General features: G+C 48.5%; 1 non-coding gene across 1 annotated transcript; it reads left to right on the forward strand.

Annotated features, from left to right (window-relative positions):
- The first annotated feature begins 16,393 nt into the window (after positions 1–16,393).
- LOC119968126 lies at positions 16,394–16,577 on the forward strand. Its single transcript, XR_005461135.1, has one exon. It is a non-coding gene; the product is annotated as a U2 spliceosomal RNA (small nuclear RNA).
- The last annotated feature ends 270 nt before the right edge of the window (positions 16,578–16,847 follow it).

Consider the following 16,847-nt stretch of genomic DNA (forward strand, 5'->3'; position numbering starts at 1 on the left):
TTACTATTGATTAGAAACTCAACTGGACTAGCCACATTAATACTGTGGCTACCAGGGCAGGTCAAAGACTAGGAATCCTACGGCGAGTAACTCACCTCATGAACCCAAAGCCATCTACAAGGCACAAGTCAGGAGTGTAATGGAATACTCTCCACTTGCCTGGAGGAGTGCAGCTCCAACAACATTCAAGAAACTCGACACCATCCAGGACAAATCAGCCCGCTTGATTGCCCCCCCCCCCCCCCCCCCCCCCCCCCCTTCCACAAACATTCAAACCTTCTACCACCAAAGAACAGTGGCAACAGTGTGTACCAAACTACAAGATGCACTGCAGGAACTCACCAAGGTTCCTGAGACAAAACCTTACAAACCCACAACCACTACCACTTAGAAGGCCAAGAGCAGCAGATATCTGGGAACCCCACCACCTGGAGGTTTCCCTCCAAGTCACTCACCTCTGATTTGGAAATATATCGCCATTCCTTCACTGTCGCTGGGACAACATCCTGGAACTCCCTCCCTAACAGCACAGTGAGTGTACCTACACCTCATGGACTGCAGCGGTTCAAGAAGGCAACTCACCACTACCTTCCGGAGGGCAACTATGGATAGGTAATAAATGAATTTTAAAAAAAGCTAGAGTATTGTGTGCGGTTCTGGAATCCACACTATAGGAAAGGTTGCAGAGGAGATTTACCAGGATGCTGCCTGGGCTGGGCAGTGTTAGTTATGAAGAGCGATTGGATAGACTGGGATTATTTTCCTTGGAGGAGACTGAGACAGTACATGATTGAGATATATGAAATTATGAGGGGCATAGATAAGGTAGACAGGAAGAAAGGTTTCCCCTTGCTGGAGGGATCAATGACCAGGGGACATAGAGTTAAGGTAAATGGCAGGAGGTTTAGAAGGGACGTGAGGAAAAATGTTTTCCCCCAAAAGGCGGTGGGAGTTTGGAACTTTCTGCCTAAAAAGGCGGTGGAGACAAAGACCATCATAACATTTTTTTTAAAACGCATTTTATTCAAGCTTGTATCAAAGTAAGTTACAGCAAATAAACATCTTGGGAAACATTCTTCGTGCAGATTTTCCTCCTTTTTTAACCCCCCCCCCCCTCCCCATCACCCCCCCCCCCCCCCTCGCGCTGAACAGCTCCTCAAACACGGTCACAAACATCCCCCACCTTTTCTCAAACTCCCATGCTGAGCCCCTTAACTCATACTTTATCTTCTCTAACCGCAGGAAGTCGAACAGGTCACCCAACCATGCTGCTACCCCCGGTGGCAATGCCGACCGCCACTCCAGCAAAATTAGTCGCCGTGCAATCAGAGAGTCGAAGGCCATCACAACATTTAATAAGTATTTAGATGTGCACTTGCGATGCCAAGGCATACAAGGCTATGGGCCAAGTGCTGGAAAATGGGATTAGAATAGTTAGGTGGTTGTTTCTAACCAGCCCAGACGTGATGGGCCAAAGGGTCTTCTGTGCCATAGACCTCTATGACTCTATGACACCCCACTGACGTGGTGTGTACTATCTACAAGATGCGCAGCAGAAACTCACCAACATTCCTTCGACAGCACTTTCCAATTCCACAACCTCTACCATCTAGAAGGACAAAGGCAGTGTGGTGAATGTATTGCATTAACCATTCACCATGTATGTAACTGTATCACACTGTTGCCCATGAGGGCTCCACCTATGGACCATTGTAAGGTATTACCTGTGATGTATCATGTTGGTGCCTTTGTAGGCTCTGCCCCTGGCTCCTCCCCTTGAGGTGAGGTATAAAGAGCAGTAGCCCTGTAGGCAGCTCCCAATAGCAGACCAGTCGCAGGCAAGCACTGTTCTAGTTGATTAAAGCCACAATTTACTTCTACTCCTCGTTTCGTGTGAATTGATGGTCGCATCAGGCAGCAGACACATGGGAACCTCTGGGAGCTTCTCTCAAAGCCACGCACCATCCTAACTTGGAAATATATCATCGTTCCTTCACTGTCGCTTGGCCAAAATCCTGGAACTCCCTCCCTGACAGCACAGTGGCTGTACCTATACCACGTGGACTACAGGGGTTCAAGAAGGCAGCTCCACCACCACTTTTTCAAGGGCAATTAGGGATGGCAATAAATGCTAGCCTAGCCCATATCCATGAATTATTTTTTAAAAAATCTCTTGAAACATTCATTGCCCCTCTGAGCGTTGTGCAAACAGCAGTCACTCTTCTTTATCTTGTCCGAGTGGTCATTATTCATGATTAACCCTGACAATGAGAGCTAACCATTTGTAAGATTAATACACCTTTCATTCAGATATACAGACGTGTGAGCAAAGACACACACCAACACACACGCGCACACACACACACATGGACACACATAAACGCACACACCAGCACACGGCATGCAAACCCACACCACCACATACGCAATCACACAGATATTGCCACGGACTCACACCCATACATTATATGTGTACACACCAATACACATACACACAACAGACACACATCTACATCAATACACAAACACACAGGCACACACATACAGGAACACATTTACTTACAATAGGCAGACTTGTGAACCCTGGTCGATCCTAATAGAATTTACAATGCAGAAGGAGGCCATTCAACCCATCGAGTGAGCACCAGCCCTTGGAAAGAGCACCCCACTCCACCTTATCCCCGGAACCCAGTAACCCCACCTAACATTTTTTTTTGGACACTAAGGGCAATTTAGCCTGGCCAATCCACCTAACCTGCACATCTTTGGACTGTGGGAGGAAACCGGAGCACCCGGAGGAAACCCACGCGGACACGGGGAGAACGTGCAGACTCCGCACAGACAGTGACCCAAGCCAGGAATTGAACCTGCGACCCTGGAGCTGTGAAGCAGCGGTGTTAACCACTGTGCTCCCTGCTGCCCACAAAACCACATCGTCCATGGTTGGGATTGAACCACCAACCTATCAGTTAACAGTTGAATGCGCTAACAGATTGCACTACAATGTCCATAATCTGGTGCTGTTGCAGCTAATTCTAATGTTTGGTTTGGCAGAATCTCAATTTTAAAATTTTCATCCTTCTTTTAAAATTCCTCCATTACTCCTACCTACCTCAATCACCTCCTCTAGGGGGCAGCACGGTGGCCTAGTGGTTAGCACAACCGCCTCACGGCGCTGAGGTCCCAGGTTCGATCCCGGCTCTGGGTCACTGTCCGTGTGGAGTTTGCACATTCTCCCCGTGTCTGCGTGGGTTTCGCCCCCACAACCCAAAAATGTGCAGAGTAGGTGGATTGGCCACGCTAAATTGCCCCTTAATTGGAAAAAATAATTGGGTAATCTAAATTTAAAAAAAAAAAATCACACCCATACATTATATGTGTACTAGCCTCTAGTACACTAGCCTCCTCTAGCCCTACAACCCAGCGGGTTCTCTCCACCTCGCCAATTCTAGCCTCTTGCACACCCCTGATTTCTCATCCCACCGTTAGTGATTACACATTCATCAATCTGGACTTAAGCTCTAAAATTCCTTCCCTTACCCTCACTAAACTGCTCTCTCTTTCTACCTCTCTATCTCTCTCTTTCTTTAAAATGTTGTTTAAAATCCTTGATCAGCTGACCTACTAGCTCCATACTTGCCTCAGCGATTTGTTTTTGATGCCTGTTTTTGTGAAGTGTCTTCGTACATTTCACCCTGCTAAAAGTTGGTATGTGAATGCACTTTCTTTTCCCCCAAAATATACTTCACTTATAAAATATCTGAAAGGTCAGTCCAAAACATTTCCAAATGGTCATTGCGAAAAGTGCAATAACTTTAAGCCTTTCCCAAAGACCATGGCCGGGCTTCTCCCCCAACCGGCGGGTGGGCCGTACCGGTGCCAAAGAGTGACGTGAACCACTCCAGCATTGGGCCGCCTGGAAATTGCAGAATCCTCCGCACTTTCGGGGACTAGGCCGGCGCCGGAGTGGTTGGCTCCGCGCCAACTGGCGCCGAAGAGCCTCCGCCGGCCGGCGCAAGTTGGCGTATGCGCGGGAGCGCCAGTATGTTCTGGCGCGTGTGCAGAACCGCTGGTATGATCCCTGCGCATGCGCAGGGGGTTTATTCTCCGCTCCGGCCATGCCAGAGTTTTACAGTGGCCGGCGCGGAGTGGAAGAGTGCCCCCACGGCACAGGCCCGCTCGCAGATCAGTGGGACCCGATCGCGTGTCAGGCCACCGTGGGGGCTCCCCCCGGGGCGGGATCCCCCTGCGCCTCCCCCGAGGACTCCGCAGGCTGCCCTCAGAGCCAGGTCCCGCCGAATAGACTTTGTCTATTTCACGCCAGCTGACTGACCGAAAACGGGTGCGGCCAATCTGGGCCAGGAGAATCGCCGGGGGGGGCCACTGCCAAAGGCCCCCGACCGGCGCAATGTGATCCCTGCCCCCATCAAAACGCCGGCGCTGGAGAATTCGGTAGCTGGCGTCGGAACAGCGGGACGGGAGCTACGCTGCCCCCCGGTGATTCTCCGACCTGGGATGTTGCAGCCTGAGGTGCCTCAGTACAATTGTGATAGATGTGGGACTGGATTCTTTGTTTTGGTCCCCACGCCGTCATGAAAACTGTTATCTTTTACACCAGGAAAACTAGCATCCACAGGCTACCGATTCCCCGTTTTGCTGGGTGCCAGCAGGGAGCCAGCATAGAGCTTGCAGCTCCAGCTGCCGATACAGCCCCCAGCACGTCCGGTTTAGAGGCCGCGCATACGCATGGCGATGGCCTGCAGTAGCCGCGCCCTGCTCCATGGTGGACTCGGCCCTCGGACCTGGACTGCCAAAGTAGTGCCCCGCATCGGCCGCTTGCGCCCCCCGGATCGCCACTCTACATTGCCTTCACCCCCGAATGAAGACCCCCCGTCCCACCGATCTGCCCTCCCCCGACTGTGGGGGTTCCCAGACTGAGTCCACAGCCGCCACGCGAGGATCCTGGACGGTGTGATCACAGATAAGCCACATCGTTGGACATTCAGCCGGTCGGCAACGGAGCATCGCGGGGCAGGCCTCGGGCAATGGCCTGAAGCGGTGGATACTCGGCGTGGCGTACTCCTCCAGGACGCCGATTGTTCAGGGGGTGGAGATTTGAAAAACGGGCACCGCTCCCGATTTCACTGCGAAAACGGATTCTCTGCCCCGTCGCCAAACGCGATTTTGCCGTCAGGGAGCGGAGAATCCAGCCATGGTATTTACTGTACACTGAGGTTGGGTTAGGTCAGTTGGCTAGACAGCTAGTTTGTGATGCAGCCCACATTCAATTCCCTTACCGGTTGAGGTTATTCTTAACCTTTGTCACTAGCCTGAGGTGTGGTGATCCTCAGGTTAAATCACCATCAGTCAGATCTCCCCCTCACAGGGGGAAGCATCCTATGGTCAGCTGGGACTATGGCGACTTTACTGTACATATTCAATGGCTGACATAAAACCTGAAGGTTAAGAGGTGACTTAATTGAGGCATACAACATGATCAGAGGATTAGATAGGGTGGACAGTGAGAGCTTTTTTCCTCGGATGGTGATGTCTAGCACGAGGGGACATAGCTTTAAATTGAGGGGAGATAGATATAGGACAGATGTCAGAGGTAGGTTCTTTACTCAGAGAGTAGTAAGGGCGTGGAATGCCCTGCCTGCAACAGTAGTGGACTCGCCAACACTAAACACATTCAAATGGTCATTGGATAAATATATGGTTGATAAGGGAATAGTGTAGATGGGCTTTAGAGTGGTTTCACAGGTCGGCACAACATCGAGGGCCGAAGGGCCTGTACTGCGCTGTAATGTTCTATGTTCTATGTTCTATGACGGTTTCTCCAAAGTTTCCAACCCCATGGTAAACAATGGTGCCTTTGCAGCAGCTGCACCAAGCTTTCATGTGTCTTGTAGCACATAGTCCTGGACTTTGGAATGCAACATTTATATTTCATATATTTTCATAGAATCCCAACAGTTCAGAAGGAGGCTATTCTGCCCATCAGTTCTGCGCCAGCCCTCCGAAAGAGCACCCTTTGTTGCGGAAGTCTCTTTGCACTGGAAGATCAGTAAGTTTCAGGCAGACCAAAAGACTGTCTTTCACTATGTTGATGATCCTCTGGCTGCAGTTGATGTTTATCTTGCTGCCTGCCCCTGGGAACAGCCCGCAGAGTCCTGCATCATCTAGCTGTTCAGGATGAACGTTGACAAAAACTACTGCATCATTTTCCAGACATTTTGGGCCTTGGGGAGTTCCTCCCCTGTGCAGCCCACAGTTAGAAATGTTTTCAGCTCGGGCAGTACAGTGACACATGGTTAGCACTGGTGCCTCACAGCGCCGAGGACCCGGGTTCGATCCCGGCCCCAGGTCACGTGTGGAGTTTGCACATTCTCCCTGTGTCTGCGTAGGTCTCACCCCCACAACCCAAAGATGTGCAGGATAGGTGGATTGGCAATGACAAATTGCCCCATTTAAAAAATGTTTTCAGCAGTTGGGAGCTGGACTTGCCGGTGAGACTGGCTCCTCAGAGATCGGGCAACCATTTTGAAAGGGTGTTACAATCACTAAGTGGCCCTAAGGATTCCCCATCCACCCACCAAGGGCAATATCACTCCCCCCGCACATATGGACATTACCAACCCCCCCCCCCCCCCCCCCCCCCCCCCCTCAGGTGAGGACACCCCTCTATGGAGTCACTGAGGGTCCCTCACTTTTCAGGCCTTCTCATCCCCCTTTTGACCCAATACCTTTCAGGACCCCACCGTTCACCTCATCAAGCTTTATGAGGCTCCTTCATACCCTCCCTTCACCAACACCCAATCTTTCATAGCCCCCTCATCCCCACTTTCATGGGCATGGCCCCCTCAGGCCCTGACATGTGGCAATGCCATTCTCCGACCCTTGCATTGCCACCTTGGCAACTCTCCTTCCAGCCTGGCAGTGCCACTCAGACACCCTGGCAGTACCACGGTGGCAGTGCCAAGATGCCAGGCTGGCACTGTCAAGATGTTCAGGTGCCAGCAGGATGCCACACTGCCCTGTCTCCAACCACCCAGGGGTCTCCAATCCAATATCTGGGAGACCCCTCAAATCCCGTTACGCCAAGTCCACGTTTGTGTCGGCAGTACTAAACCGCACACTGGCGAGGACTCCTAATGCGTCATTTCAATATTGATATTGATATTTATTGCCACATGTGCCAAAGTACAGTGAAAGGTATTTTTCTGTGGCCAAGGTAACGTACACAGTACATGCATAGTAAACAAAAGAATAATCGACAGAGTACATTGAAAAATGGTACATCAACAAATTTTCATATCATATCTCGTGAGGTTGGGTTGAATCTCACGAGATGTTTTGAGCGTTGCGAATCTCGCAAAAGGTTTCTCATCGACACCAAGGCGGCCGCGATGAGGCGGTGAAATCATGGCCTTTGAGTGTGCATCAACGGCCTGACAGGGAGTGCCCTTCTCACCACCAAGCAAGCTACATCTTGTGTTTTTTTGAAAGTTCTGGTGATAAGACACTTTGCCCAATGCTGGGGTAGTGACAGTTGGCGTTTGCTTACTAATGGTCTATACACAGCTTGATTTCGCAGCACACAAAAGTGGCCATCGGGATGAGGGCGATGTGAGGCATGTTTCTTCCTCCATTTATCCACATTTTTTAAAGTGGTGTCCCTGCAGGCATAATCCATCTTTGATCTTTGGAAAAGTTAGAAGATGTCTTTGCAGCGCAGGATCAGGTCATGGGCCATGCCTGCCCCACGTACACCAATACCCAGTCTGCCTCACATATGATGACTAGGTTCTTATCTGTAATGGAGAGGGCACATTGCCCCCACCTGCCTAGTTTCTCCCTTACCATGGCCATATGCTCATCCCAGTTTGTGGCAGACACCCCCACCTCTGTGAAGCACCCCTCCATGCATTCTGGTCTGAGGGTCAAGTGGATGAAGGATCAGCTCCCAAAGTACATGGCCTCGTCATAAATGCAGTTAGTTGTTGTTCTTCGTTCTGTTGCTCCAGCTGAGATTTACTCACCAGTCATGGGATTAAACCTGATCGTGGCCTTTCCTTTACCATAGCTTTCTGTGTCATAGTGAACAAGCAGAAAGATCCAGGATCCATGAAGCTGAAAGATTTACATATATTAAAATAATATATATTTTTACTAAATGTTATCGTGCACAACCAATTTACATTAAACTGCCCTGATATTGCGCGAGGCACTTGACATATGCAAACCTTCTCAGTAATGCTATAGCTATTTAAGTTATTCCATGTACATCAGTGAGTTTGTGGCAGCCTCCTTGTCCAAGCATGAATCACATACCGTATTCCTTTTAAAATAGCTTTTTAAAAATTTGCCTACCGAGGCTTGGGAGCGGAGCAATCATCCAGAGTTCCAGTTCCTCATTATTCGTTCATAAATTCATAAGTTCATAAAATATAGGGGCATAATTAGGCCATTCGGCCCATCGGGTCTGCTCCGCCATTCTATCATGGCTGACATGTCCCTCATCTGTTACCTACAATGTCACAGACCAAGAGTTGAATTACAAAATCAGCCAGAGCATCTCCTAGAACACATGACCTAAGAGCGGGAATATGCAATTTAGCCTCCTAAACCTAACACCGTCAATGTGATCATGGCTGATCCCACCCTGGCCTAACTCCACCGTCCTGCCTGTTCTCTATAACCCTTCAACACATTACCAATTAAAACTCTGTCTAAATCCTCCTTAAATGTACTCACTGTCCCAGCATTCACCACAATATGGGGTAGCGAAATCCACAGATTCGGAGAAGTAAGGGGCGATTCTCCGAGCCCCGCGCTGGGCCGGAGAATCGCCGCAACCGCGTGACGGCGCCGTTGGGCTGCCGATTCTCCGGCCTGGAAGGGCCGAGCGGCCATGTGGATACGATGGGGTCCCGCCGGCGCCGTTCACCCCTGGTCGCTGCCGGCGGGAACTCTGCGCAAACGGTCGGGGGGTGGCCTGTGAGGGGAGGGGGGGGCTCCGTCCCCGGGGGGGGCCTCCGATGGGGTCTGGCCCGTGATCGGGGCACACCGATCGGCGGGCAGGCCTCTCACCCCGGGGCCTACTTTCCTGCGCGACTGGCCCCTGAACAGCGATGCCATGTTGAGTCAGTTTGCGTGCTAAAGAAGTCCCCCGCGCATGCGCAGTTTTGCGTGGCCCAACTGCGCATGCATGGGCTGGCGCAGCGCCCATTTGGCGTCGGGAAAGGAGGCTGGAGTGGTGTGAACCGCTCCAGCGCCGTGTTGGCCGCCTGTGGGAGCCAGAATCGGTCGTCCCCAAGCCCGTTTTGCGCCATCATGAAACGCGACAGCGTTCATGACGGCGCGAACACTTGGGCTCCATTTGGGAGAATCGCCCCCGTAGTTTTTCCTCAAATCTGTTTGAACTCTTAGTCTAAGATTATGACCTCTAGGGCAGCACGGTGGCCTAGTGGTTAGCACAACCACCTCACGCCGCTGAGGTCCCAGGTTCGATCCCGGCTCTGGGTCACTGTCCGTGTGGAGTTTGCACATTCTCCCTGTGTCTGCGTGGGTCTCACCCCCACAACCCAAAAATGTGCAGAGTAGGTGGATTGGCCACGCTAAATTGCCCCTTAATTGGAAAAAATAATTGGCTAATCTAAATTTATTAAAAAAAAGATTATGACCTCTCGTTTTAGAATGCCCGACAAGAGGAAGCATCAGCTCCATGTCTACTTTATCCATACCTTTTAGCATCTTGTATAACCTCAATTAGATCTCCCCTCATTCTTTTAAACCCTAGAGAGTATGGGCCTAAACCGTACAATCTCTCCTCATACAAACTCACGTTAGAGATGTGTTGTTGGTTGGCGAATCCATACTTGAGTTGTCAATTTTGTGAAAAGCATATATACTTAAATTTCAATAAGTACTTCCATTAGCTGTGTTTGTTACCAACATGGTCCATACGCAGTTTGTATCCGTGGCCACCATATTTATAGGGGACAATGTGGGCGGCAGTGACCCAAGCCAGGAAGCGAACCCAGGTCCCTGGGACTGTGAAGCAACTGTGCTAACCGCTGTGCTACCGTGCCGCCTGGCAGGCATGCCACTCCTGGGGGGAACTTCACCTCCGACCTTCAGTTACACTTTTCCATCAAAGTTACACCCGATTTCAGGTAAAAAGCTCTTTTCTACGCCTTCAAGCAGGAGCTGCTGTGTGTTACCACTCACATCATGGCCCCCACCAGAATCCAGCAGCACACATGAGTGGCAACCATCTTTATAGGGGGCAAGGTGGCAGCCATCTTTGTAGGGGGGGTAATGGTTGACAGGGACCCAGCTTATATACTTTCAAGAACTATTTACCATGCATCAAAATAGAGTGGTTGTTAGCACTTTGCAAAATTATATTTAGTTCTGCAACATCATTAATTGAGAACATGACAGAATATGCAGACCGTTTCAGGCAGGATTCTGCCCCTTTGGCAAACTGCTCAAATAAGTGAACTCAGTCTAACATTGCAACCGTTGTATTTCCCGTCTTGACTAAATTTTCAGATCACTGAATATTTAGCAACATATGTCCACAGTGCTTACAAACTTCCAGACGACAGAAATAATTAAAGTGAGTTCAAACATCGGCGTTCAAGTAATGATTCAGAATTGTCCCTGTCGCTCATCGTAAAACACTGTAACACATCTCTCAAAGTGTCAATAAAAGCCTTGTGAGCTAGATATTCAGAGTTACCTGCGTCTGGTGATATGTGAGACCTATGGAATCCACAAACTAAGAGCTTTTTGCAAGAACTGAGTTACAAAGCAAAATTAGCTTTCACTGGGCTGGGTAAAACTATGTGTTACATTGTTGGATTTCTGCACATGCATGGACATGCTCAGGTGCTGACACGTATCGGCGGCCATATTGCGTTGGCAGGAGACACAGTGGCATCCATTACATTGCTCACGGAGGATGCCCTGTCCCTGGTTTCTCCCTGCTATTTCCTTCTGAAGGAACTGGCTCCTTTCGGAGCATTATTCATTATTCCACAGTTATACATCGGTACTTCACTGCACTGAAGTACCTTTTCTTTTTTTTAAATTTAGAGTGTACAATTATTTTCTTCCCAATTAAGGGGTAATTTAACACGGCCAATCCACCCAACCTGCACATCTTTTGTTTGTGGGGGCGAAACCCACGCAGACACGGGGAGAATCTGCAAACTCCACACAGACAATGACCCAGGGCCGGGATTCGAACCCGGCTCCTCAGCGCCGCAGTCCCAGTGCTAACCACTGTGCCACCATGCAGCTGAAGTACCTTTTCTAATTGTTCGTCATGTGCCTATGAGAATTTATTGATGTTCCCTTAGCAATAGCAGATGTTGTTTCTATGTTTCGATTAGACAACTGGTTAGATCCCTCTGAAAGAGAACTCTACTAGGCCTACTTCACTGCCCTATTCCAGAATCCCTGCCTAACCGTCACTGGAAACTAAGAAGGAATTTAGCTAAGTCAATCCACTTAACCTGGCCATCTTTGGATTTTGGGAGAAAAGCGGAGACCCGGAGGAAACCCATACAGGTAAGAATGCAAACTCCACACAGACACCCAAGGCCAGACAGAATTGAACCCAGGTCCCAGGCACTGTGAGGCAGCAGTGCCAACCACTGAGCCACCGTGCCGCTTGTAACATTCCACCTGCTGGATGCAGCCATTAATACTAAATGAAACAGTTCGATGATTTAAATTGGACATTATACTAAACGCATATGTAAAACTAGAAGATTTCACAGCAGGGGCACATTTAAACACACCAATGTCCTATATCTGTAGGTATCTGTAGGATTGTCAAAAAGCAATTGTTTGATGCTATGAAAAAAGCCTGATGTAGTAAATTCGAACATATGAGGAAAAATTTCAGGTTTGCAAAGAAGCATGAATTCCTTAGGTGGGGGTATAAGGACTTACATGGTTGGGTGCACTGGCCGAAGGAACGTCAGATATGGATTGACATAAAACTTAACTTGGACGAAAACCTGTTCAAGCAAGTTTGTACAACTGGAAAATTAAAAAAACGGAGCTGATAAGATGGTGGACTTAGAGGTCAGAAAAAAGAAGGGAAAATGTGTATGTAAATTTTCTTCTGCAATGTCCCCGAACGGTGCCTCAGGGCATTTTATTCTGTTAAAGATGCTGTATAAATAAATGCCTTGTAGGAATCTTTTGATCCCTAAAAGCACATTGGCGTGAAGTTGGCTCTTTACCAATAACAAAGTATAGTCAGAATATTGAATATAAAAATGTAAAACTGCATCTGAGTTAATAGTTCCTTAGACGTTTCCAAAGAAGAGGAAACAAAGAGAGCTCATTTGTTCGTCTGACTCATGACTTTCGAAGTGAGAGTTTACATTTTACACATCAGACATAGTTGTTTCTCACAGCTTTTGAAACTAAAAATAGATAGTGCTGGAGAATGGAACTAACATAATGCACTAGATCTTCTATTTTAAAATGTTGTTTTGGAAAAGCATTTTGATTTGTAATCTGAGCAATCAATTTTCAGAGATGCTCAAAACTGACTTGGCTATTGAATAAATAATTAAATTGTCCTGTACATCTCTTCTGCTCCTCTTCGATGTAACACAGGACAACCAATTTCGTTCACTGCTTTAAATCCAGCAGATTGGGCTCTTGGTTGTTTCCTGTGCAAATTCACTTCCGATGTGGAGATATTATTCAACCCAACTCACAGCTGCCCACCAGGGGCACTGGTCAGACATTATGGCCGCTCACCACTTCCCCTCCCAATGACTGCGAGCATCCTGCTAGATATCAACCCAGATATTCAGAGAGCAGAGTTCTCATTGTCACTCAGTGAGACTGTCTGGAGTGGAGTTCCAATCCATAACATTGTGACTCAAATGCAGGAATACAACAAGGTGGAAGTATTAACCATTGATTTTAAATGGGCTGTCAATTCTGTTTAAAACCTGCAAAAAAGGATTTGATTTAAATGCATTAAGCACCAAGTATATTCCTTTCTCATTTCTCCATCACATTCCTGTCATGTTATGTACTCTGGGATAACACAACTGGAAGCAGCTTTAACCAAACGATACTCCAGACCTTGAAGTTAGTTCAATCTGATTTATTGAACCAGTAGCACAGTTAGCACAGCTCTCTATGAGTTTGACTCTCTGCTAACCTAAGTGTGGTTACTCTGTCTGACTGAACCAAACTAGCTCTTAGCCACGTGCTGGAGGTGTGTTACTGTACATACACCCTGACTCACTCTGTAGATGTTCATCAGTGGAACGAGGCGGAGTGTGAGTGCCTTGTGCCTTTTATAGTGAGATACCACCCCTGAGTGTCCTGCCTGCTCATTGGTCATGCCCTGTTCTCTGTGTTCATTGGCTGCCTGTCTGTATATCATTATCTGCATGTCTGCATATCATGACATCTCACCATTTAAAAAAATGTTTTGTTGGCATATGGGAATGTACTGACATGTGGTGGCATATATTAACATATTTACAAGCGGTGGCATATGTGAACGGATTTACATGTGAAGTCAGCTGTCTAATGTGAGATAACAGAACATAGCAAACAAAACAAATGTTCATAAGTCCAGTCTCTGGGGCTTGCGTCTGATACTTGTCGACCGCCGAAGAGATGGTGGTGGAGACGACGGTGCCTTGACAGGAGGGATAGAAGCCGGACTGGTGGCCTCGTAGTTCGAGGTATCAGGAGGTGGCAAAACAACGGACGGAAACAGAGAAGAAAGCGGTTGCGAGCAGGCAACTTTGCGCAGTGCCCGTCTGTTTCGTCGCATAACAGATCCATCAGCCATACTTACAACATACGAGCGGGGCGCAGCCTGTCGAACAACGACAGATGGAGCAGACCAGCCACCATTCTGTATCTTGATCCTGACAGTGTCTGCCGGGGATAACACGGGCAAATCGGTGGCATGAGCATCATAGCCCTGCTTTTTCTGGTTTCGGAGCTCCTGCACCTTCTGCAGCACCGGGAGGTGATCAAGGTTGGGCAAGTGTATGGTTGGAAGTGTCGTCCGCAGGTCCCTGTTCATCAGGAGTTGAGCCGGCGACATGCCAGTGGACAGTGGGGTCGCCCTGTATGCAAGCAGCACGAGGTAGATGTCAGAAACAGAATCCATGGCCTTGCAGATGAGCTGTTTCACAATGTGCACCCCTTTTTCAACCTTTCCATTGGACTGCGGATAGTGTGGGCTGGAAGTGACATGTTTGAAATGGTATGACTTAGCAAACATTGACCACTCATGGTTCTTGAAGCACAGGCCATTGTCACTCATGACAGTGAGTGGGATACCATTGCTGGAGAACGTCTCCTTACAGGCCTTGATGACGGTCTGAGATGTGAGGTCTGAAAGCTTCGCGATTTCAGGGTAATTGGAGAAATAGTCAATAATCAACACGTAGTCACGACCATGCGCACAAAAAAGGTCGATGCCAACCTTGGACAAACGGGGATGTCTCGATTTCATGCTGCTGGAGCGTCTCCTTGCTCTGCACTGGCTGGAAGAGTTGACAGGTTGCACAGTTGAGGACCATGTTTGAGATGTCCTGGCTAATACCGGGCCAGTAGACAACCTGCCTGGCTCTGCGTCTGCACTTCCCGACGCCCAGGTGTCCCTCATGGATTTGGTGGAGCACCAAGCTCTGGAGACTGAGTGGAATGACAATCCTGTCCAGCTTGAGGAGGATACCATCAATCACCATCAGGTTGTACTTTACATTGTGAAATAATGGGTACTGCCCTTTCTGCCAGCCATTGGCGACGTGGTGCATGACACGCTGCTAGAGGGGGTCTTTGGCTGTCTCCTCGCGGATACCAACCACCTTCTCATCAGACGCGGGGAAGGTGCTAGCAACACAGCTGCACCTGTGATTCAATCTGCCGGATAATTTCCAGTGGTTCACTAGGCAATGTGATGGAGCAAGACAATGCATCAGCGATGATGAGCTCCTTGCCAGGCGTGTACACTAAGTCAAAGTCGTACCTTCTGAGTTTGAGGAGGATGCACTGCAACAGGGGCGTCATGTCGTTCAGGTCCTTGTGGATAATGTGGGCCAGAGGCCTATGATCCGTCTCAACAGTGAATGTCAGCAGGCCGCAGACATAGTCGTGAAACATGAGAATGCCAGTGAGAAGACACAGGCATTCCTTCTCTATTTGCGCATACCTTGTTTCGGTGGGCGTCATGGCCCTCGATGTGTAGGCTACCGGTGCCCAGGTTGAAGTGTCATCGCGTTGAAGCAGCACCACATCGATGCCATCTTGGCTCGCATCTATCAAGATCTTTGTCTCTCTGTCTGGATTGAAAAATGCCAAGACGGGTGCAGTGGTGGGCTTGGCTTTCAGCTCCAACCACTCTGCCTGATATTGTGCCTTCCACTCAAAGGCAGTGGACTTTTTCACCAGGTTTCGTAGGGCCGTGGTGAGTGAGATGAACCCAGGTTTGGGATGAACTTGCCCAGAAAATTGACCATGCCCAGGAAGCGCAGCACCGCCTTCTTGTCTTCAGGGACCTTCATGGCTTCAATGGCCTTGACCTTGTCTGTGTCCAGTGCACGCCCTGCTGAGAGATCTGGTCACCTAGGAACTTGAGTGTCGACATGCCAAAGCAACATTTGGACCTGTTCAGCTTTGGGCCATTCACATGGACACGGCAGGAATACCTGCTAGAGACGGGAAATATGCTCTTCAGGGGTCGTGAACCATATGTTGATGTCGTCCACGTACACACGAACCCCTTCAATGCCCTCCATCATCTGCTCCATGATGCCATGGAAGATCTCCGATGCCGAAACAGTGCCAAACGGCATGCGATTACAGCAGTTTCTGCCAAACGGTGTGTTGAAGGTGCAGAGCCTTCTGCTGGACTCATCCAGCTGGATTTGCCAAAATCCATGTGATGCATCCAACTTGGTGAAAAAACGTGCGTGTACCATCTCACTGGTGAGTTCCTCCCGTTTCGGGATGGGGTAGTGTTCACGCATTATCTTGAGATACCACCCCTGAGTGTCCTGCCTGCTCATTGGTCATGTCCTGTTCTCTGTGTTCATTAGCTGCTTGTCTGTATATCATTATCTGCATGTCTGCATAATCATGACAATTCCCTCCATTTTGACTAAAGTACAATTTCACAAACACCAATTTCTCTCTGACATCTCAGCCAAGTGCTGTTGTTTATGAGTGTTAGCGGGCTAGGAGTACTCTGTCATTTAGGAGTGTGCATTCCACTAACTCCTTTGAGAATAGTTAACTGGGGATTCAACCTGAATGTTTCTGATCGCAACAGTTTATTTACTTACTTAATGGATAAATTCTCTAAGTCATTGGAGGGAAAAAAACTTCTCGGCCTTTTGGCTAAGATCAAGTGTAGTAGCCTTTTGGCTCCGATCTGGTATGTCTCCCTTGTGGGGACCATGAATGGGATTCAATTTGAAGTTGAATTTGTTTTTGGAGCAGGCAAGGAGCTGGATTAGGGGTTCGCCCCTGACTACACTCGGAGCCCGAGCTTTGTAACTCAAAAAGTATTTTTTTTAAATTGGAGGGAAAAGAAACTTGCACTTAAATCGTGTCTTGCACAGCTTGAGGGCATCCCAAAATCCTTTGCAGCCAAAGTAATAGTTTTGAACTGTAGGAAACATGGCAGATAATGTATGCTCCCCACAAACAGCAATGCTGTCATTTTTCTATTTGTGAATATAATTATTTCACTTCAATTGCTGATTACAGAGAAGCATTTTCAAAAAGAATTTTCTAAAGAGAAACAAGTTTAGGCATAATCAAAAGATGTG

This window comes from Scyliorhinus canicula, chromosome 6 (genome assembly GCF_902713615.1).
Source record: "Scyliorhinus canicula chromosome 6, sScyCan1.1, whole genome shotgun sequence".
In the NCBI taxonomy this organism is placed as follows: Eukaryota; Metazoa; Chordata; class Chondrichthyes; order Carcharhiniformes; family Scyliorhinidae; genus Scyliorhinus; species Scyliorhinus canicula.